Genomic DNA, 9,867 nt, shown 5'->3' with positions numbered 1-9,867 from the left:
GGGGAAGGGGGGTGATGGGCATAGAGGAGGGCACTTCTGGGGATAAGCACTGGGTGTTATATGGAAACCAACTTGACAATTAACTATTTAAAAAAAAAAGAAGAGACATACACACACAAACACACAAACAAAAACAAACAAACCAAAAAGAATATATTGGCTGTGATGATTTTTACATTCTGAGATGATTAAGAGATTATTTTAATGGTTTAACAAATGAAAATGAAGAAATAATTAAATCTCTCTATAATTAACATAGTTACTTGAAAAATGAACAATAATTTTGCATAATCTTGAAATGATATAATACTATTTTGTGTGACAGAAAATTTTCAACTCCATAACCATTTAGTAGGTTATGGAATATTTTTTTCTGTCTGATAAGGGTTTTAAAAAATCATTTGAAATTCACAGTAAAGAAATTGTAAAGAATGAAGTGCTATTTTCCCTTGGTATTGCATTTTAGAATAGGACAATATCTTATATTGTGGCACTAATTGTAGTGTAGAAAAGTAAATAACGAACAGGAAAAAAAAAACAAGACCGACATTAAGTCCCTACTTAAGAATTATAGGATGCCCCCCAGTCCCTAGTTCTATTTTTCCTTGTTATTCCCCCATTAGTGTTTGCTCCCAAGTCAGGTGTCTTTCTTGTCATACACATGGCTTCTCTTTGTTCTAGGACACTTCTTTTCCACAGTGAAAGACAAACCTTCCTGTTTTGACAATAAATGTTAGGTCTAATAATAGGAGGCATTTTGCCTTCTAAAATAACTTTTGTGCAGGTTTTTGTTTGCTTGTGTTTTCTTATTATTATAAGAAAGGCAGGAGGGGCAAAGAGAGAGAGAGGGAGGGAGAGAAAGAATCCCAAGCAGGCTTGATGGTGTCAGCTCAGAGCCCAATGCAGGGCTTGAACTCACAAACTGTGAGATCATGGCCTGAGCCAAAATCGAGAGTGGGATGCTTAACTGACTGAGCTTCCCAGGCACCCCACTTGTGTGTCTTTTTTATGTGTATATTTGCTTCCATATGTTTGCCATTTGTTCTATCTTATTGCCAAAGAGCCAGTAACCATCAGAGATGAAGAAGCATTAAAATACTGAAAGATATATCTAGTGAGTTACATTAACTTCTATAAATGAACTAAACAATTATATACTAACTGCAGGTTCGCTGAATTTGTTTCAATATCTCTTTTCTATCCTCACCAATGTAAAACTAATATGTCATAAACTATACCCAAACTCTAACAGCTTTCTCCCCATCAAAGAATTACCGTAAAATACCATAGCCTGCATCTAAAAGCCATGTAAATATCCTTTCATTTCCTTGATTTGAGGCAACACTTAGGTGCTTTTAATGTTAAGGTGCTGTACTCCTTTATTATAGGAAGTCTAACAAAATTAACTTTGTGAGAGGTGCACTTTTTGTTGCTGGAAAGCCCATAGCCAATAATCACTAAATTAAAACTAAACTCAATGCATTTTGTTTCTCATCTTCAAAACCATCATTTCACCTAAATCACTAAATTTTTGATATGAAAATGTATAATAAGTCTTTTTTTCTGTTTCCTCTTTGTCAGAAAAAAATTTGCTATTTCTTCTGTCCTTCTACTTTCACACTATTAATAATGGTCATGATCACCACAATTGTCCATTAATAAAATAAAACCACTCCTGATCCTACTGCAATATTTCTTAACTTATCTCAATGGTATAAATTTCTTCCCTCTGCTGGTTTGTACAATAATATAGATATTAATAAAATCTTATGGTATATTAATAAATGCCTCACTGCTTTAAAAAAATCAAGTTTCTATGTCACCAGAACTAAGTATTTTAGTAAGTATTGATCTATTCACCTTTATCTCATAAAACCATGCTCTCCAAGCAGTATGTATTTTGTTTTGTTTTGTGAATCCTTAGATGATTTACTTGTTCTCAGTCTGGACACAATCTGCATTTCATTTAAAACAGTATTAAAAACTATTGTCTAAAAAAGACACACTTCAAATATGAAAATAGTAAAGTTTGAAAATAAAATTTTGGAGAAATATTGACCTTGTAAAGGATTAATCAAAAGAAAGCGGATGTTCTACTAATATCAGACAAGGTATACTTTAAGACAAGAAGCATAAAGAAACGTTTGATACTAATGAGTCAATCTTCAAAAGTATACAATAATCCTGAAAAAAAAAAGAAGAATGAAAGAGAGAGAGAGAGGAAGGAAGGAAGGAAGGAAGGAAGGAAGGAAGGAAGGAAGGAAGGAAGGAAGGAAAGAAGGAAGGAAGGGGCACCTTAGTGGCTCAGTCAGTTAAGCAGTCAAGCATCCAACTTGAGCTCAGGTCAAGATCTCACAGCTTGTGATTTTGAGCCCTGTGTCAAGGTCTTTGCTGTCAGTTTAGTGCCTGCTCTGGATTCTGTGTCTCCTGCTCTCTCTGCCCCTTCCCAACTTGCACTCTGTCTCTCTCTCAAAAATAAACATGAAAAAAAAGGCTATATAATAATTCTAAACATGCATGCAAACTATATGAAACAAAAAGGATATAACTCAAAAGATAATTGGAAAATAGGCAAATCCATAATCTGAATGAGACTGTAACAAATATCTCTCATTAACTGACAAGAAAATCACTCAGTAGAAAAAAGTCAGTAACAACACAGATAATTAAACAACCCAATTAGGACATTTGACTTAAATAATATTTACAGATCACTATATTTAATATGTGCCAAACACACATATAATTCAAATACAAACATTTTTGTCAGAATGACTAAAATCAACAACACAAGAAACAACGGGTGTTAGTGAGGATGTGGGGAAACAGAAACACTCATGTACTATTGGTGGGAATAAACTGGAGCAACCACTGTGGAAAACAGTACAGAGGTTCCTCAAAAATTAAAACCAGAACTACCCTAAAATCCATTAAGCAGTCTACTGGGTATGTATCCCCAAAATACAAAAACACTAATTGAAAGTGATATATGCACCCCTATGTTTATAGCAGCATTATTTACAACAGCCAATGATGGAAGCTGCCCAAGTGTCCATCGATTGATTAATAGACAAGGAAGATGTGATTATATATATATCTCCACATACACAATGGAGTATTATTCAGCCATAAAAATAATGAAATCTTGCTATCTGCAACAATATGGATGGAGCTAGAGAGTATAAAGCTAAATGAAATAAGTCAGAGAAGAGATGTGATTTCGCTCATATGCGGAATTTAAGAAATAAAACAAATGAGCAAATGGTAAAAAAGAAAGAAAGATAAATCAAGAAACAGACTATTAACTATAGAGAGCAAACATGGCTACCAGATGGGAAGTGGGTGGTGAGATGGGTGAAATATATGATGGAAGAGTACACTTGTAGTGATGAGCACTAAGTGATGTATGGAAGTGTTGAATCACTATATATTGCACACCTGAAACTAATTGGAATTAAAGTTATTAAGTAAAAATAAGTTAAAATTGATAATAATAACAATAATAATAAATAAACTAATTAATTAATATTATTGTACACGTTAACCAACTGGAGTTAAAATAAAAACTTAAAAAAAATTATAAACTTTTTAATAAAAATATAAAAATTTATTTGGGCCAGAAAGCATCAACAAATTCCAAAGGTTTGAAAATGTATAAACAACATATAAAATTCATCAATTTTTATGAGATAAATTAGAACTTTTGTAGTATCTTCTTGATGAGTTTACATTTTAAATTAAAAAGTGACCTTTTTCCTATGCTAATTTCTTTCCATTTAAAGTCTATCTTTCTTTCTAATAAAGTCAGAGAAGACTTTTTCATTATCTCACAGATACAGAAAAAGTTAATAATTGTTTAGCTGTAGTCTCCCAAGTGATATGCTGTAGTCCTAATCCCCAGAGCCTGTAAATGTAACTTTATTAGAAAACAGTCTTTGCAGATGTGATCATACTAAGATGAAGTCATACTGGAGTAGAGTAGGTTTGGCCTTAATGCAAAATGACTGGTGTCCTTATAAAAAGTGAAGACAGAGACACACAAGGAGACTGCCATGTGATGACAGAAGTAAAGAATGCAGTTACGTGTCCATATACCAAGGAAGGCCAAGGACTGATCACTACCACCAGAAGCTCAGAGGCAAGAAAAGATCCTCTTCTATAGGTTTTACAGGAAGTGTGGCCATACTAACACCTTGATTTTAGACATCCAGCATCTAGAACTAGAGAAAATAAAAAGTTTTGTTGTTTCAAGTCAATTTGTGACACTATTTTAAGGTAGCCCTAGGAAATAAACAGAGTATCATTTAACAAATACTCATAATTTTAAAATGGAATAAAAGGCATTTTTATAAGAACTAAAAAGCTATAGACAAAAAAACCCTATACATATGATTATTTCAATAAAATTAATGTTTAATATATTTCTAGAGGTATTGACCAAAGTTTAGAGGAAACAAAAAGAAACAGATTTAAGAATTAGAATGGAAATAATAAATACCACATTATTGGAGTTTTGTGGTACATGGCAGAGCAGTATGGAGACTCTCAGCTTTTATCATACCTGAAACACAGCTAGATCAGCACCAAACCCTTTTGCACCCCCAGGAAATTGATCTGAGGAGTAACACAACAATCTGCATAACTTGAGCCATAGAACTCAGCAGGTACCTGGTGTGAAGAGGTGAGAAACTGGGGAGAGAAAAACCACGGGGGTAGGGAAATGTTTTCCCAAGAAAGGACAGGGAAAGGGGAAGGGATAGAGTGGATCCCACTGGGAATGTGCAAGAACCTCCCCCCCCCCCCCCCCCGAAAAAAATAAAGCAACTGGAGAGAGAGAATGAAAACACAGGGGACTGGGCAAGAAATCTGTTCCCCAAAAACACTAATGGGGAGAAGGGAGAAGGTTTCAGTACCACTAGGATGCTATAAACAGCAGAATGCAGAGTCTGAAATTCCAGACCTCAGTGCCTGGCTGTCTTCTGGTGAGGAAATAGGGTGAATCCTCAGGGGCAGGCAGTGGGGTCTGAGAGGTGTGTGTCACATGGGGAAAAGTGGTTGGAGAGCATTTGGTAGAGGTCATAAGACCTCCTCACAAACAAAGGTCCCAACAGACCCCGGAGAGCAGCCACATTTGCTGGTATTGGGACCAAGACACCAGAGTGTGGTAAAACCTGGGACCAGCTGTGTGTTGTGATTCATCCCAATCTCTGAACCTTTGCCACTGCATGATCGCATGAACATTTTCTGGGGCAAGCTGCCAGTCAGCAATTGCTCAGCGAAACTCCACTCAGAGTCAGCATGGGTCGAAGCTGCAGGGGTCTCCGAAGAGAGAAGTTTTGAAACACCACCCCATCTGAGATAAAACTCTGGAAGGAGGTGGTATATGGCAGGCAGAAGACTTAGATACTGACAGGGTAGAGGTGGGAGTGGATGGAGGCCTGAAACAGAGGAGAAGGGGTTGAGTTTCTGTGTCAGAAACCAAGAGATGGGCCATTTCCACCTTTCCTGAACATGCACGTGCATGCATAACAGTATGTGCACCACAGGTCCACCCCGATCAGCTAAGCCACGCCACCTAGTGGAGAACAGAGCCATTACACCAAGCCCAGCCCAAATGCACTCTTGAAGCACATCCCATCAAAGACCAGCACAAGTCTCTCTGCATGCTTAGTGTACGAAGTATAAAGTGCTTCATAGTTTGAGTTCCAGGGGAAACTGTATGTATTTCATTCAGTTCGTTCTGTTCAATGGTTCGTTTATTGGGGTTTTGTCTGCTTGTTTGCTTCTGACCTTGTTTAAACTGTTTCTTTTTTCCTTTATTTTCTTTGCTTGGATACAGAAAGAGAAAAATATTATTTACTTTTTTGAAATTATAATATTACTTTTTAAGTGTATTTTCTTTATTTTTTAAATATTTTAATTCCATTTCATTTTATTTTAGTCTATTTTGTTATATAAATTTTCATTTTAATTTTTAAATTTCATGTTAGTTTTTCTTCTTTTCTTTGTTTTCTTTTCCTTTTTTCTCTATTCTATCAAGCTGCTTTCAACAAGTAGGCCAAAACAAACTTAGGATCTAGCTTCCTTTATTTGATTTTTTTGTTTTGTTTTTAATTTTTTAGTTTTTAATTTTAATTTTATTATTTTTTCCTTCCTCCAAAATGACAAAATGAAGGAATTCACCCCAAAAGAAAAAACAGGAAGAAATGGCAGCCAGGGGTTTAATCAATACAGATATAAGCAAGACGTCTGAACTAGGATTTACAACCTCAAATATAAGAATATTAGTTGAGGTGGAAAAAAGCATAGAATCCCTTTCTGTGGAGATAAAAGAAATAAAATCTCATCAAGACGAAATTAAAAATGCTATAACCAAGATTCAATCTCGAATGAATGCCATGAAGGCAAGATTGGATTAAGGAGAGCAGTGAATCACCAATATAGAAGACAAAATTATGGAGAATAATGAAGCAAAAAAAAGAAAAAAAAGACCCCACTAAAATGGAGAACTACAGGCTAATATCCATGATGAACATGGGTGATGAAAAATCTAGCAAACCAGATCCAACAATACATTAAAAGAATTATTCACCACAATCAAGTAGGACATGTTCCTAGGATGCAGGGCCGGTTTACATATGCAAATTAATCAATGTGATACATCATATTAAAAAAAAAAAGGATCCAAACCACGGATATTGATCCTCTCAATAGATGTAGAGAAAGCATTTATCAATATACAGCATCCTTTCTTAATAAAAACCCTCATGAAAGTAGGGATAAAAGGATCATACCTCAAGATCATAAGAGCCATATACAAAAGACCTACCACTAATATCATCCTCAATGGGGAAAAACTGAGTTCAGGAACACAACAAAGATGTCCACTCTCACCACTGTTATTCAACATAGTGTTGGAAGTCCTATCCTCATCAATCAGATAACAAAAAAAATAAATAAATAAAAGGCACCCAAATCAGCTAGGAGGAGGTCAAACTCATTTGTCACAGATGACAAGTCACTCTATGTGGAAAAACCAAAAGACTCCACCAAAACACTGCTGGAACTGATACATGAATTCAGCACACAAGATATAAAATCAATATACAGAAATCGGTTGTATTTCTATACACTAATAATGAAGCAGCAGAAAGAGAAATCAAGGAATTGATCCCATTTACAACTATACCAATAACCATAATATACTTAGGAATAAACCTAACCAAAGACATGAAAAATCTACACACTGAAAATTATCAAAAGCTTATGAAAGATACTGAGCAAGACACAATAAAAATGGAAAACATTCCATGCTCATGGATTGGAAAAAATAAATACTGTTAAAATGTGGATACTACCCAAAACAATCTACATATTCAATGCAATCCCTATCAAAATAGCACCAACAATCTTCACAGAACTACAACAAACAATTCTAAAATTTGTATGAAACCAGAAACACCTAGAATAGCCAAAGAATCCTGAAAAAGCAAAAAAAAAAAAAAAAAAAAAAAAAAAAAAAAAAAAAAAAAAAAAAATTTCAAAAAAAAAAAAAATAAAAAAAAGATGGAGGCATCATGATTGAAGATTTCAAGCTGTATTACTGTATTACAAACCTGTAATCACCAAGACAGTATGCCACAAAAACAGACACATAGGTCAATGGAACAGAATAGAGAACCCAGAAATGGGCCTGCAAACATAGCCAACTAATTTTTGACAAACAGGAAGAGATATCCAATGGGAAAAAGACAATCTCTTCAGCAAATGGTTCTGGGAGAATTGGACAGTGATTTGCAGAAGAATGAGACTGGATCGCTTTCTTACACTGCACACAAAAATAAACTCAAAATGGATGAAAGAGCTGAATGTAAGACAGGATGTGATCAAAATCCTAAACAAGAAAACAGGCAACAACCTCTTTGACCTCTGCTGCAGCAACTTCTTATTTGACATGTCTCTGGAGGCAGGGGAAACAAAAGCAAAAATGAACTATTGGGAGATCATCAAAATAAAAAGCTTCTGCATGGTGATGGAAACAATCAGCAAAACTAAAAAGCAACCGGTGGAATGGGAAAACATATATGCAAATGATATATATCTAATAAGGGGTTAGTATCCAGATAATCTATAAAGAACTTACCAAACTCAACATCCCAGTCAACCCAGTGAAGAAATGGGCAGAAGACATGAATAGATACTTTTTCAAAGAAGATACCCAGATGGATGGACAAACAGACACATGAAAAGATGCTCAATATTGCTCAAATCATTAGGGCAATACAAATCAAAACTGCAATGACATACCAAAAAAATTAAAAATAGAACTACCCTATGACCCATACATTACTAGATAATTATCCAAAGGATACAGGAGTGCTGCTTTGAAAGGACACATGCACCTCAATGTTTATAGCAGCACTATTGACAATAGTCAAAGTATGAAAAGAGCCCAAATGTCCATTGACTGATGAATGGATAAAGAAGATGTGGTACACACACACACACACACACACACACACACACACACACACACACACAAATGGAATAGTCTGTCACAATAAAAAAAATGAAATCTTGTTATTTGCAACAATGTGGAAGGAACTAGAGTGTACTATGCTAAGTGAAATTAGAGAAAGACAATGTTATATTACTTTACTCATATGTGGAATTTAAGATACAAAACACATGAACATAAGAGAAGGTAAGCAAAAATAATATAAAAACAGAGAAAGAGAGACAAACCATAAAAGACTTTTAAGTACAGAGAGCAAACTGAGGGTTGCTGACAGGGTGTTGGGCTAAATGCTCAAGGGACTTTAAGAAGGACACTTGCTGGGATGAGCACTGGGTGTTATATGTAAGTGGTGAATCACTAAATTCTATTCCTGAAATCATTATTATACTATATGTTAACTAATTTGGATTTAAAGTAAAAAAATAATAATAAGAGAAAAAAATACCACAGTATTTGAAGAATATATAAGCTTATACATAAATATCCAACAAAACTAAGATCAAAATATTAGAATTAATAGGAGTGCTAAATAAGATTACAATGTATAAACACACAATATAAAATAAAATATCATCTAAAATATTAGTAATGCATAGGAATTGACATAACAAATTGATCAGCCATGTACAAAATATAAATATTTGATACAGAGCAGAAAAATGATAAGAAATTTTTTTTGGGATATACTCTGTTAATATATAATTTTGTACTATAAATATACTAATATTTCCATACAAGTACTGAGAATGTCAAATATTTTTTTAAGAGGAACATAACAAAACTGTCCTAAATTTCATAGAGAAAGTATCCTCTTCTATCTAGGGCAATTTTGTGAAAAAGAGAAAAGGAGGAATCTCATATAACACATATTAAGTCATACTACCAACTCCTCTCCAACAGTTCTAATGTACTTCCAAAGTCATAACTTTCTCTTACTACTGAATTTTCCTCATTAAAAACATGCCTTTAATATCTCATCTTTATTGAAAAACAAATATGTAGATGTCACTTGCCCCACTTGCTGTTACCCATTTTTTTCCACCTTCAAAGTTAAATTGTCTAAGAGATGTCTAACTTTGTTTTTTTTTGTTTTGTTTTGTTTTGTTTTGTTTTTAATAAATTCCCTTTCTCTCATTCTCTATTAAAGAAACTGTGCTCAGGTCTTCTGAGTCAACATTTTACCAAGATTGTTCCTATAAGTGCCACCAATGATCTGACAATGATATGACTAAATCTACTGAGCATTTCTTAGGTTTCATCTTTTACTGTAGCACACTGTCTTGCTTTCCCTATATATTTTTAAACTTTTTTAATTTTGAGAGAGACAGAAAGAGTGTGAGTGGGGGAGA

Source organism: Hyaena hyaena, unplaced genomic scaffold (genome assembly GCF_003009895.1).
Source record: "Hyaena hyaena isolate Hyena2069 unplaced genomic scaffold, ASM300989v1 scaffold_1069, whole genome shotgun sequence".
In the NCBI taxonomy this organism is placed as follows: domain Eukaryota; kingdom Metazoa; phylum Chordata; class Mammalia; order Carnivora; family Hyaenidae; genus Hyaena; species Hyaena hyaena.
This window is presented reverse-complemented; position numbering follows the sequence as displayed.